The sequence below is a fragment of the Episyrphus balteatus genome, chromosome 1 (assembly GCF_945859705.1).
Source record: "Episyrphus balteatus chromosome 1, idEpiBalt1.1, whole genome shotgun sequence".
NCBI lineage: Eukaryota > Metazoa > Arthropoda > Insecta > Diptera > Syrphidae > Episyrphus > Episyrphus balteatus.
The window spans coordinates 53709338-53723070 of NC_079134.1; the positions used below are offsets into that span (position 1 = coordinate 53709338).

Below are 13733 nucleotides of genomic sequence, written 5' to 3' on the forward strand. Positions count from 1 at the left end.
ACTACATTAGGCGAAATAAAAAAAGTATACGTTTTTAATTAGGGGTATCATTGACCTATTATATATGGACTGCTAGTTCCTCCTCGTTTCCATACAAAATTTTTGAAAATGTGGTTCAATCATTACTAGCGCCTGTGGAAGAAAGCGGTAAATAGAACTCAGTTAGCGTAGCGACATCTTCCGGCAGATCGCTTGAACTACCATTTTTGTGCATAGAAACTATGGCCATCTACATTTTGTTTGCTATACAAATCAGTAGCATCTGTCTTTTTTGAAGTCTACTTTTTGACGTATTGGAAGAACGAAGAATTCTTTCAGTTTTCAGAAAAAAAAGTATGTATTTAAATGTTTGTGCCAAGAAAAATGTGCAATGAATCATGTTGGAAAAAGGTTTTTATTTAAATTCATTAATATTTGAAAGTTATTAAAAATTAGAATTAAATAGTTCAGCTCAAATAATTTTTCAATAATTTCCTTTTTGTTTTCTTTTTTCAGATGCAAATTTATCACATGGAATCGTGTTGGATGGAAGAAGGGCCAAATACCCCGCAAACTAGACAGATCCTGGATCTTTCCCAAAAATAATGACAACATACTTTTTTGCCAGACGACCAAATCTCAGCTAATGGCGATTGATGTCGATAATAGAGCCCACAGACTGTTTTAGGGTTCCTCTATCCAAAGATAAAGAGTTCCTTAGCACGATAAGGCACACAGGAGAGGGCAACATTTATTGTTAGCGCATTGATTGACTGTCTTAAATCAGCCCAGAACTGTGTTCAAATGCTACGAACTGCCGTGTTCCAACCAAAAGCTCTGTCGGTGAATTGTTTTGACAATGAATACGGACAATATCCAAGTAAATATCGGTTGCACATTTGGGCTGCTCTCCTCGATGTACCCTGCAACAAGTCAAAATTTTCAGAAATAGTCAAAATGGGAACTCACTCAACAGCTGTTGCATTAAATGCCAGCCTAAAGTTGAAAGATTCAACAGCCAGGCGTTATCTCATAAAAATTTTCTCATGTCTTGGTCATTGGTTGAAGATCTTTGGCATAAGTGACTTTGTCCCGGAATTCATCTTTCCATTTGTGAAGATTTTCTCCAACAGTCTTACTGTTTGCTTTGAAATTATTGCTACAATTCTAACGAATCAATGTCAGTTGTGGTTTGAGTTTCATCCATTGGAGCCCCAAAACTATTTGGGAATGTGTGAAAATATCCTAAATCACTTTGATCCTCAGTTGGTGAAATTCTATTCCAAAACTCAAGTTACAGCGAAAGAATATGCTGGGTCGATTATATCAAATGGATTCTCTGAGATTCTAGATGAAGAGACAATGGAAATCGAGTTAACATTAGCCGAAGAACACATCAAAGATCAGGACTTGGAATTAATTTCACATAAATATGAAATTGATATTTTAAGTGAAGCCGATTACCAACCAATGAGGAATAGTTTAGAAATACGATAAACAAAATCAATGACGGAAAGAAAAAACTTAAGAATGACTTAGAACTTGTAATTATTTATACCTATATAATTTCATGATTTTAAATTTAACTATAAAACTTTTTTTATTTGAAGATACTTCGAGATGATGTAAAAAGTCAAGTAGATGATGGAAAGTTATCGGCTCGTGGTTTAAGTGAAATGGAATCTTCAATTAGAGATTTAGAACTAGAATTTCAATCTGCACTCAAATGCGAATCATAACGATGGCGCTCCTGATTTAAATATAATTTTTTTTAACATGCATTTTTTATTTTATTTATATATCTTTTAAATTGTATATTTCAAAAAAAATATTAGAATACAAAAACATATTTTTAAAACAAAGTCATACAAAATTTGAGTCCTTAATTAAATGCTTTAAAAATGATTGCTGTTAAGATGAACAGTGAATGGATAGGGTGAACAGAAATATTCTAAAAATGGTAAGTTACAATTTATTATATTAACTAACTTTTATTCAAAAAAAAATTAAATATTACAATAACATTTCAAGGTATACTTGATTCTCCTCATTTTGTCTTTGTACCCCCAAGTGATTTGACTCCCGTCATTACTGGTACTTTAAAAGCTGCTTTTCGAACCTCAGCAACGGCATCTAGTAATTTTTTTGCAACAAGGCATCATCGTTCTGAAAGAAATTATTAATTTAAAGTTTATGGTCTAAACAAAATTAAAAAATGTACCATTTTTTCATGAATATTCTCCTGGAATTGAGAACGCAAATGCCGAAAATCCATTTCAAAATGTTTCTTATTCATTTTTGCATTAAAAATTGGTTTGAGTAAGTTTATTTGTTCGAACATGGCCAATTTAACAGGACTATCATACACATAAGGCTTCAAGATTGCTAAAAATATCATTGTAAAGCTTATCATACAAAATGCGAGTATTATTGAAAACTTACAGTTCATTGATTAAATCCAAAACAGACGTATAAGGTTTCTTATTTATCAATGCATTCAAAGCATGTTTCAAAAGAATTCCAAACTTTTCATATTCATACAAACAAGCGTTTGTACATTTTTCATTGCATATTTAATTCATCCAAGTTACTAAATCGGTTACGAATTTGTTCCAAATCCAATTGTGTAGTTATCCATATGAGTTTGGCATTCGTAAGTGCATCGGATACAGTTTTTGTAAGCATTTTAACATTCTCAAGTCTCTTGTAGGCTCGGTTGAGTTTTTCTTTTGTATTTTCATAAAGAATAAGCTCCATTTGTTGCTGAGAACGTTGTTCCAAATGCATTTGCATTTGCATCATTTAGAATAATTTTGTTAGTGCAATTATTTCTTGAATTTCTTGATGATTTTTAATGGATGGGAATAAAATGTTTTACAACTAATGAATGAATTGGGATGAAGATTTTTTTAAGAGTAGGAATAAAACAATTTGCTTAATGTAGTCGGTACAGGTTTTGTGATATATATAGTAGAATTTTTTCGTCGATGAATCCAGGCTCGGTTTTTTAATTTCGATACAGAAAATATTTTGAACTTCCCTATTTTTTAGAAATCTTCCACTAGACGACATTGTTCCGGAAAGAGGAGGATGTGATTTACTTGGTTAAATAAACAAGGTGCTGTTCGATATGAGCTCCCACGAATATTTAATTTAATTGGAAGAGAAGAAAGTCGCAGAATAGAATAAATCCATTCGAAATTTGAATTTTTTACAGCAACCAATGCTTTTCGAGTAGAAGCGAGGAGTAACAGCTTCCAGGTCTATTCCACGGCACATAAAGTGCAACCATAATCTAAGAGAGGGAATGAATTTTGGATTTTTATAAGAGAATCTCAGAAATTATGACTTACCTATTTTTTCCGTCGAGTTTCTTCTAAAGTTCAACTTCAGAAAAATTCAACAAATTTCCAAGATTCTTGACTATCAGTCTTTCACAGACATCAAAGCCAAATTTACCCCCCAAGACCTTTGATTTTGCTCACAGGGAGGTTAACGAAGAGAGCATTGATTTTTGACATAGGTAAGATTGTTTGTTTATTGGGCTTACTCATGTCAGCTTCTAGTTTGGTAACAATTTTGTTACTTATGAGCTATGCCTGCTGAACATTCAAAGAAAGTTTCCTTTTTAACTGAAATTCAAATAAAAAAATGAAAAATGTTTAAAGGAGAATGCAAGTTAAAAAACATGATGTGGAGAAGACTATTTTGAAGTACTCTTCGTATTCTGCACCATAGGTCTGCTGAGGGAATAATTATTGAATTTATTCTTCCTCCTTCTGGAATGCAAGGAAGTGAATTTTTGGCTAGCAGTAAGGGCAATCGATTGTTTTTTTTCAAGAAGATTGTCCATTTTTGTTAAATTGTTTTCTGAAATGAAAGAATAGAATAAAAATTTAAAAAAACTTGGAATAAAACTGTGAAAAGAATATATTAATATATTTTTAATTGTTTGTTACCTTTTTATTCTTGGGTTGGGAAACATAAAATTTCGGCAAACAATTAATTTGTTATTTTTTTTTTTTTTGACAAGCAAAAGTCACAAAACTAGATGTCAAATTACTATTTCCCGCTACCCTACCAAGGGGCGCCACCATAGCTTGAACCTGGTCCTGGCAGTCCATATATAATAGGTCAATGAGCAAAGTAAAAATAATAAAAGGACAAATACAAAAATTCAAGAAAAAACATCAGAAAATAAGTTTTGAAGTAAAAACAAAACAAATTTTATTTCGTTCACTTTGTAGAAACATAGATTTCCGCACAAGAAATATTTGCGTAAGCGTGGAAAACGAACAGCTGTTTGTTCAATTAAAAAAATAAAGTCAAGCTAATTTTGCAAATACCTACTATGCAACAATAAAAAAAATTTAATTTCTTTTTCTTAATTAAAATAAATATTCTCTTTCCAATATTAACATATTTTATTTGAAGTTATTTGAATAGTTAGACATTTGTCGCGTTCAAAAAGATATTCCAGATACGGATATCCCAGATAGCCTATCCGATAGGTCATTGACCTATTATATATGGACTGCCAGGACCAGGTTCAAGCTATGGTAGCGCCCCTTGGTAGGGCAGCGGGAAATAGTATTCTGACATCTAGGTTTTGTGACTTTTGATTGTCAAAAAAAAAAAAAAAATTTAATTATTTGCAGAAATTGTCAAAGGAATTTTGTTTACCAAGAATAAAAAGGTAACAACAAATTAAAAAAAAACATATTAATATAATCTTTTCACTGATTTATTTGCTGCAGATGATCTATCAGCGGCAATCTCTCTTATAAATAAATATTTTTTCCAAATTGCCCAGTGATACATCGACCAAACTAACTCCATTATCGAGATGTGCAGAGACAAAGCGTTGCGAAAAAGTTATGTATCAATATACACTTCGTTTGCCTATAAATTCGTCTTTAAAATATGACATAGTGGTAAGTTCAATAGCACCGTTTTTATCCATTTGATTTAATTTTTTTTCTTTGAAGGGATTACCAATGCCAACTGAAATCCTTGCAAGACTAATGGTAGCCCTTCAGGCATATCGAGAGTTGCATAAATGTGTGGAGAACTGGACAACACCTTGCAACCAATTAGGCAAGAAGGATTTAAAGCATTCGAGTCTGATTGGGAGGAGTTGGAATTAGAAAAAATTGACGAGTAAGTTTTTACATATAATGCAGGATCATGGCCTGGTGTATAACCAAACGTCGCTAATATTATTACAAACGAGTAAGGAGACATATTCATTTACTTTGTTTTATTTAACGAAAATTTTCAATTCGTAGATTGCATCAGAGTTTTACAATTGTCGACCTACTGCTGGTGCTGTATCCTATTTATACATTCCTGAAGAACAAAATACTCGCGGGCGAAAAATTTATCCGCTTCTTTGTAAAATATCGCATTACAATTCAAAATGCTAATCAACCTCTGCTCGATGTTAATCATACGATTGCCAGATTTAATTTCCTTACCCCTCGATATGTAAACAGAAAAGAAAAAGCTTTACCAAGAAAGTTCGGAAGAAACCAAACGCGCAAAAAGAGAAAATCTAGAAACAAGTGCCGGAACTTTCTACAGTTCATCCATTTCCTACTTCTTTGTGGCGAACAGCTGTTCGTTTGCCATGCATTCTACATCGAGTCAATTGACTTTGACTGTCCGAAGTGCCAATGACTTAAATCTTCTCTATTGGAAACATAGGTGACAGTATTATTATTATGCCCTTAAATTATTTTAGTCAAAAAATTAGCGGTGCATTACGTATTCTTTTACAAGAATTTCAAGTTTCTTTTGTAAATCTTGTTTTAACTATGATAACAAAAACAACACATTTGATATTTTTTGTGAAGATTCTATCAATTAGATTTAATTTAAAAATAAAATAAAATAAAATAATTACAAAAATACACACATACCTGCATAATTATGTAATATAAAATATTCGTATAAAAAGTCTTTACAAGAATAACAATAATAAAAAGATGTATTCTTTAGAAATAATTAAAAGCCCTAGACTACATTGTTGATGTTAATCTTCTAACAAATGGCGCTTTTTTCATTCTTCCTTCATGGTTTTTGCATTTGGAGTTTCGATGACAACAATTTTAGGACACAGTTGGTATACGACACAAAGTGTTGAGTGTTTCGTAAAAATCTGCTATGAGGTATTGATTTTCTCTTACATTCTCCGATTTTAGCTTGGTGTAGTTCTTGTGCTGGAGCTACTTCTTCGATTTTCATTCCTAAAAAGGAAAATTTTGGATAAATTTGTTAAGTAAGAGATTTGCTTAATTTTCTTAGAAAAAAATACTTGCAAAGAATTGAGGTTCAGAATTGTTAGGTTCTGTTTCCACAAACTCCGTAACTGCCCGCGACTGTCGATCATCTCTTATGGAAAATTTTTAAAATTCAACTCAAACAGATCTAAAAAGAAATGACATTACAGCAAAATGCAAGAATAGTGTTTTTGTTTACTGTCTGATTTTTTTTTTTTAGAATAAACGAATAAACTAAAAGAAACTATGGCCTTGGACATTCAATAAGATTGCGAGTCTATAATTGAAAGTTTCATTGCATTGCATCCGCATATGCCTGCATTCACTATGCCCAAAGAATTCTTCCATCAAAAGTACCTTACAAAAAATAGGAGCACTGTTTTTGCAAGCAATCAACAGATCGGTTGGAAGAAATTGAAAGAATTCGTGTTCAGTTTGGACAATTCAACTTAAGGCGATGATGCGAAAAGCATATTCTTGGAAATCCTCAAAGAAAACGCATTCAAGAAGGTATATATACAATGATTTTGTTTATTGTGTTCGTATTCGTAGCTAACAAGGATTTTTATAAACAGTTTTTTTTGCATCGGACATTTACTTTGGATTAGAAAATCTTTTAAATACAAAGTACTGTTGTCAAGTGTCAACCTTACCACGTCCATGCACATGAAGGGTCCAGAAGAAAAACGGCACAACAACAATAAATTATGAGGTCTTGTAGTATTTACTGAGCACTATGTGATGGCATCCCTACTTTTAGAAAACAAATTTAAACCTTGCTAAAAAAAATTAATAAATGATGTGCCTAATCTTCTAAGTTGTATTTGTGAACAAAATTTTAAATTGCGTTTTTCTCGGAATGAGTTGTCATGTAATGGACTAGTGCTGTTTTTTCCTGTGGACACTTCACAACTTTCATAATAACATGACATTCTAAACTTCAACAAGAGAACTGGTTTTGGAATTCAAAAGCATTGATATTGGGGATGCGGATGCGAATATTCGCAAAATCCCTAGTATAGATACTTGGGTTTTTAGCGTAGTATAGTATCTATACTACTACAAGTGTGTCCCAGGTACTAGCCTTTTTTAATTCTTGTATTGAATAAATTATCCTGACTTACCTGAAAATAGTGTATTTATAGACTTCTCCTCCTGTTAACCTTGAACTCGCTCAATTTAAGCGATATCCACATATGAATATATAAACATATCTACTGAGCACGCACTCTAGTCAGTTTTCTCTTTCCCTGTTTCGTTTACGATCGTCACGATTATGAAGTTTTTCAGAATCTTCACATTATCAGCAACAATGAATTGAAAACGAGCAGCTTTTCAGCACAATTTCATACTTTGAGTGGTTTTAGATCAGCTTGTCTGGCTGGCAAAAGATATGATTCTTTTCCTTTTGTCAACAAATATATTAGGAGTTTGTTCCAGCTACAGATTTTTCTGGATCGACAAGGACACCATCGAATAAGGGCATGAACATTTCATTAAAATCACCGACAACCATCATTTACTGGGCAATAATCTTTATTTGCAAACGAATTCGTATATTCCTAGTACCTTGTACCTATGCAGGTCTTTTGCATTTATCCACACATTGGCCAGTATGACCGAGATGTTGGAAGTATTCCATATGAACTAGAAACATACAAAAAGGTGTTGAGTAGAAAATATAATAATTTATTCATCTAACCTTAATTTTGCGTTATATCCCGTTCCAGACATTTGATGGTCCTGGCTGTTCGGGCATTTATTCCGTTTGAGGAGGCTTATTTTGTCGATTGGTTCCATGTTATAAATTGGCATCTTGTGCTCGTCCTCGCATAAATTTCTGCAGCCGGGATTTTAAAAAATGGACTGGCGGATCATATCGAGATTCAGCTGTTGTGATTGGTGCTTAAGCTGTTATTGTTGATGTTGGTGTGATAATGCTGTTTCGGATGCTGTTGTTGATGAATTGTACTCTTACTAGACTTTTTATTGATATAAATGGAGGTATGTATCTAGTTTGCGGGGGCATTTGGCCCTCCTTCCATCCAACACGATTCCATTGCATCTGAAAAAAAGCAAAAGGAAAATTATTGAAAAAAGATTTACAATTTATAATTTTTTTTAAACGATTTAATTCTACTTTTTAATAACTTTCGGATATTAATAAATTTAAATAAAAACCTTTTTCCAACACGATTCAATTATTTTACCCCGATATTTTGTTTCACACAAACATTTTAAAATACTTTTTTTTCTGAAAGAATTCTTTCTTCCAAAACGTCAAAAAGTAGACTTCAAAAAAGACAAGTGCTACTGATTTTTATAGCCAAAAAATGTAGATGGCCATAGTTTCTATGCACAAAAATGGTAGTTCAAGCAATCTGACGGTAGATGTCGCTACGTTAACTGAGTTCTATTTACCACTTTCTTCCACAGGCGCTAGTAATCATTGAACCACATTTTGAAAAATTTTGTATGGAAACGAGAATCAACTAGCAGTCCATATATAATAGGTCAATGACTTTGCTATAATACTCGATGGTATTTTTTGTTAAAATTTCATGAGTGTCAACTTAGCGAAACAACATTCACCGATCCAAACGGGACTTGGTGCATAATTTGCCGTTATTTAGTCGTTAATTAGTTGTGGTAATTTTGATTTTGTCGTTCATTGTTTTCATATATATTTTTGATGTTTCGCTAACTTGATATCAACTTAGCGAAACAACAACTCTTACGGCCATATTATTCACTCTGAATTTAGTTTGGATTAAAGTTAATTTTAAATCCAATGCATTAAATCTGAATTTCATAAATCCAAGGATTTAATTGTTTGTTCATATTATTCACTCAAAAAAAAATTATGTGATTATTCAATTAATTTTGTATAATTTGCATTTATCTTTATTTTTCCTTCACAAAATACTTGACAAAACAGCTGAACACTGTGAAAATGAATTTTATATCTGGATTTATAAAGCTAAACGGACCTCCAGAGAGCAGTTTAAATTTGTTTGGATTTAACGAGATTGGATTTAAAAAATTGGATTTAAGATTGGATTTAAGTAGTGAATATTATGGAATTGGATTTATTTTTGACATTTGACATTGTTTACATCCAGATGTATTTTTTAAACTAGTGAATAATATGGCCGTTAATAAAGGTCTTTTTGAACATTTGAGTATGTCATAATTTGCTATTAATTAGTCGTTAATTAGTTGTGATAATTTCGATTTTACAGCTCCATAATTTCATAAGGAAATGTGTTGTTTCGCTAACTTGATATCAACTTAGCGAAACACCATCTCTAAAAAACGTTTTTTTGAAAAACTGAGTATGAAGGAATTTGCCGCTAATTTGTCGTTAATTAGTTGTACCAATTTAAATTTTGTGACTCACTGTTTTCATTCAAATTTTTGACATTTTCCAAATTTGACACGAATTTATCAATATGCTTAAAAAGTGACTTAGACTTAACGTACCAAAGCGTGGCTTATACCAAAATTTGTTGTTCGAGACCCTCGAATTAGTTGTGCCATTTTCAATTTTGTCGCTCACTGTTTTCAATCAAATTGAGTGTTGTTCCGCTAACTTGACACGAATTTACCAAGTTTCGCTTAAAAGGTGGCTTAGACTTAACGCATCAAAGCCTGGCTTACACCTGAATTTGCCGTTCGGGACCCTCGATTTAATTGTACCAAATTCAATTTTGTCGCTCACTGTTTTCATTAAAAAGTGTGATGTTTCGCTAACTTGACGTGTCAACTTAGCGAGGCACCCTCCAAAAAGTGGCTTAAACTTAACGCATCAAAGCGTGGCTTATACCTGAATTTGCCGTTCGGGACCCTCGAATTAGTTGTGCCATTTTCGATTTTGTCGCTAACTGTTTTCCTTCAAATTTTCGATATTTTCCAAATTTGACAAAAATTTACCAATTTTCGTTAAAAAAGTGGCTTAAACCTAACGCATCAAAGCGTGGCTTATACCAAAATTTGCCGTTTGAGACCCTCAAATTAGTTGTGGCATTTTCAATTTTGTCGCTCACTGTTTTCCTTCAAATTTTCGACATTTTCCAAATTTGACAAAAATTTACCAATTTTCGCTTAAAAAGTGGCTTAAACCTAACGCATCAAAGCGTGGCTTATACCAAAATTTGTTGTTCGAGACCCTCGAATTAGTTGTGCCATTTTCAATTTTGTCGCTCACTGTTTTCAATCAAATTGAGTGTTGTTCCGCTAACTTGACACGAATTTACCAAGTTTCGCTTAAAAGGTGGCTTAGACTTAACGCATCAAAGCCTGGCTTACACCTGAATTTGCCGTTCGGGACCCTCGATTTAATTATACCAATTTCAATTTTGTCGCTCACTGTTTTCATTAAAAAGTGTGATGTTTCGCTAACTTGACGTGTCAACTTAGCGAGGCACCCTCCAAAAAGTGGCTTAAACTTAACGCATCAAAGCGTGGCTTATACCTGAATTTGCCGTTCGGGACCCTCGAATTAGTTGTGCCATTTTCGATTTTGTCGCTAACTGTTTTCCTTCAAATTTTCGATATTTTCCAAATTTGACAAAAATTTACCAATTTTCGTTAAAAAAGTGGCTTAAACCTAACGCATCAAAGCGTGGCTTATACCAAAATTTGCCGTTTGAGACCCTCGAATTAGTTGTGGCATTTTCAATTTTGTCGCTCACTGTTTTCCTTCAAAATTTTGACATTTTCCAAATTTGGAAAACAGTTAGCGACAAAATTGAAAATGGCACAACTAATTCGAGGGTCCCGAACGGCAAATTCAGGTATAAGCCACGCTTTGATGCGTTAAGTTTAAGCCACTTTTTGGAGGGTGCCTCGCTAAGTTGACACGTCAAGTTAGCGAAACATCACACTTTTTAATGAAAACAGTGAGCGACAAAATTGAAATTGGTACAATTAAATCGAGGGTCCCGAACGGCAAATTCAGGTGTAAGCCAGGCTTTGATGCGTTAAGTCTAAGCCGCCTTTGAAGCGAAACTTGGTAAATTCGTGTCAAGTTAGCGGAACAACACTCAATTTGATTGAAAACAGTGAGCGACAAAATTGAAAATGGAACAACTAATTCGAGGGTCTCGAACAACAAATGTTGGTATAAGCCACGCTTTGATGCGTTAGGTTTAAGCCACTTTTTAAGCGAAAATTGGTAAATTTTTGTCAAATTTGGAAAATGTCGAAAATTTGAAGGAAAACAGTGAGCGACAAAATTGAAAATGCCACAACTAATTCGAGGGTCTCAAACGGCAAATTTTGGTATAAGCCACGCTTTGATGCGTTAGGTTTAAGCCACTTTTTAAGCGAAAATTGGTAAATTTTTGTCAAATTTGGAAAATGTCGAAAATTTGAAGGAAAACAGTGAGCGACAAAATTGAAAATGCCACAACTAATTTGAGGGTCTCAAACGGCAAATTTTGGTATAAGCCACGCTTTGATGCGTTAGGTTTAAGCCACTTTTTTAACGAAAATTGGTAAATTTTTGTCAAATTTGGAAAATATCGAAAATTTGAAGGAAAACAGTTAGCGACAAAATCGAAAATGGCACAACTAATTCGAGGGTCCCGAACGGCAAATTCAGGTATAAGCCACGCTTTGATGCGTTAAGTTTAAGCCACTTTTTGGAGGGTGCCTCGCTAAGTTGACACGTCAAGTTAGCGAAACATCACACTTTTTTAATGAAAACAGTGAGCGACAAAATTGAAATTGGTACAATTAAATCGAGGGTCCCGAACGGCAAATTCAGGTGTAAGCCAGGCTTTGATGCGTTAAGTCTAAGCCACCTTTTAAGCGAAACTTGGTAAATTCGTGTCAAGTTAGCGGAACAACACTCAATTTGATTGAAAACAGTGAGCGACAAAATTGAAAATGGCACAACTAATTCGAGGGTCTCGAACAACAAATTTTGGTATAAGCCACGCTTTGATGCGTTAGGTTTAAGCCACTTTTTAAGCGAAAATTGGTAAATTTTTGTCAAATTTGGAAAATGTCGAAAATTTGAAGGAAAACAGTGAGCGACAAAATTGAAAATGCCACAACTAATTCGAGGGTCTCAAACGGCAAATTTTGGTATAAGCCACGCTTTGATGCGTTAGGTTTAAGCCACTTTTTAAGCGAAAATTGGTAAATTTTTGTCAAATTTGGAAAATGTCGAAAATTTGAAGGAAAACAGTGAGCGACAAAATTGAAAATGCCACAACTAATTCGAGGGTCTCAAACGGCAAATTTTGGTATAAGCCACGCTTTGATGCGTTAGGTTTAAGCCACTTTTTTAACGAAAATTGGTAAATTTTTGTCAAATTTGGAAAATATCGAAAATTTGAAGGAAAACAGTTAGCGACAAAATCGAAAATGGCACAACTAATTCGAGGGTCCCGAACGGCAAATTCAGGTATAAGCCACGCTTTGATGCGTTAAGTTTAAGCCACTTTTTGGAGGGTGCCTCGCTAAGTTGACACGTCAAGTTAGCGAAACATCACACTTTTTAATGAAAACAGTGAGCGACAAAATTGAAATTGGTACAATTAAATCGAGGGTCCCGAACGGCAAATTCAGGTGTAAGCCAGGCTTTGATGCGTTAAGTCTAAGCCACCTTTTAAGCGAAACTTGGTAAATTCGTGTCAAGTTAGCGGAACAACACTCAATTTGATTGAAAACAGTGAGCGACAAAATTGAAAATGGCACAACTAATTCGAGGGTCTCGAACAACAAATTTTGGTATAAGCCACGCTTTGATGCGTTAGGTTTAAGCCACTTTTTAAGCGAAAATTGGTAAATTTTTGTCAAATTTGGAAAATGTCGAAAATTTGAAGGAAAACAGTGAGCGACAAAATTGAAAATGCCACAACTAATTTGAGGGTCTCAAACGGCAAATTTTGGTATAAGCCACGCTTTGATGCGTTAGGTTTAAGCCACTTTTTTAACGAAAATTGGTAAATTTTTGTCAAATTTGGAAAATATCGAAAATTTGAAGGAAAACAGTTAGCGACAAAATCGAAAATGGCACAACTAATTCGAGGGTCCCGAACGGCAAATTCAGGTATAAGCCACGCTTTGATGCGTTAAGTTTAAGCCACTTTTTGGAGGGTGCCTCGCTAAGTTGACACGTCAAGTTAGCGAAACATCACACTTTTTAATGAAAACAGTGAGCGACAAAATTGAATTTGGTACAATTAAATCGAGGGTCCCGAACGGCAAATTCAGGTGTAAGCCAGGCTTTGATGCGTTAAGTCTAAGCCACCTTTTAAGCGAAACTTGGTAAATTCGTGTCAAGTTAGCGGAACAACACTCAATTTGATTGAAAACAGTGAGCGACAAAATTGAAAATGGCACAACTAATTCGAGGGTCTCGAACAACAAATTTTGGTATAAGCCACGCTTTGATGCGTTAAGTTTAAGCCACTTTTTAAGCGAAAATTGATTAATTCTTGTCAAATTTGGAAAATGTCA

General features: G+C 33.8%; 5 long non-coding RNA genes across 7 annotated transcripts; 3 read left to right on the forward strand and 2 right to left on the reverse strand.

Moving 5' to 3' along the window:
* The first annotated feature begins 250 nt into the window (after positions 1 to 250).
* Positions 251 to 1853, forward strand: LOC129920897 (uncharacterized). The gene is made up of 3 exons (XR_008773411.1): positions 251 to 390; positions 496 to 1523; positions 1590 to 1853. It is a non-coding gene; the product is annotated as an uncharacterized LOC129920897 (long non-coding RNA).
* On the reverse strand, positions 1827 to 4094 carry LOC129920898 (uncharacterized). 3 transcript variants are annotated; one of them, XR_008773413.1, is made up of 6 exons: positions 3939 to 4094; positions 3333 to 3849; positions 2422 to 3274; positions 2201 to 2364; positions 1997 to 2145; positions 1827 to 1930 (listed from the first exon to the last, which is right to left on the reverse strand). It is a non-coding gene; the product is annotated as an uncharacterized LOC129920898 (long non-coding RNA). The 3 variants fall into 3 exon arrangements; XR_008773414.1 differs by lacking the exon at positions 1827 to 1930 and having other exon boundaries at positions 1945 to 2145; positions 3333 to 3611; positions 3697 to 3849; XR_008773412.1 differs by lacking the exon at positions 1827 to 1930 and having other exon boundaries at positions 1945 to 2145.
* A 534-nt stretch (positions 4095 to 4628) lies between these two features.
* On the forward strand, positions 4629 to 5824 carry LOC129920901 (uncharacterized). The gene is made up of 4 exons (XR_008773417.1): positions 4629 to 4675; positions 4737 to 4913; positions 4968 to 5211; positions 5268 to 5824. It is a non-coding gene; the product is annotated as an uncharacterized LOC129920901 (long non-coding RNA).
* A 44-nt stretch (positions 5825 to 5868) lies between these two features.
* Positions 5869 to 8546, reverse strand: LOC129920899 (uncharacterized). The gene is made up of 5 exons (XR_008773415.1): positions 8442 to 8546; positions 7963 to 8325; positions 7385 to 7907; positions 6296 to 6408; positions 5869 to 6227 (listed from the first exon to the last, which is right to left on the reverse strand). It is a non-coding gene; the product is annotated as an uncharacterized LOC129920899 (long non-coding RNA).
* On the forward strand, positions 6398 to 7488 carry LOC129920900 (uncharacterized). The gene is made up of 3 exons (XR_008773416.1): positions 6398 to 6770; positions 6836 to 7336; positions 7395 to 7488. It is a non-coding gene; the product is annotated as an uncharacterized LOC129920900 (long non-coding RNA).
* Positions 8547 to 13733: the final 5187 nt, after the last annotated feature.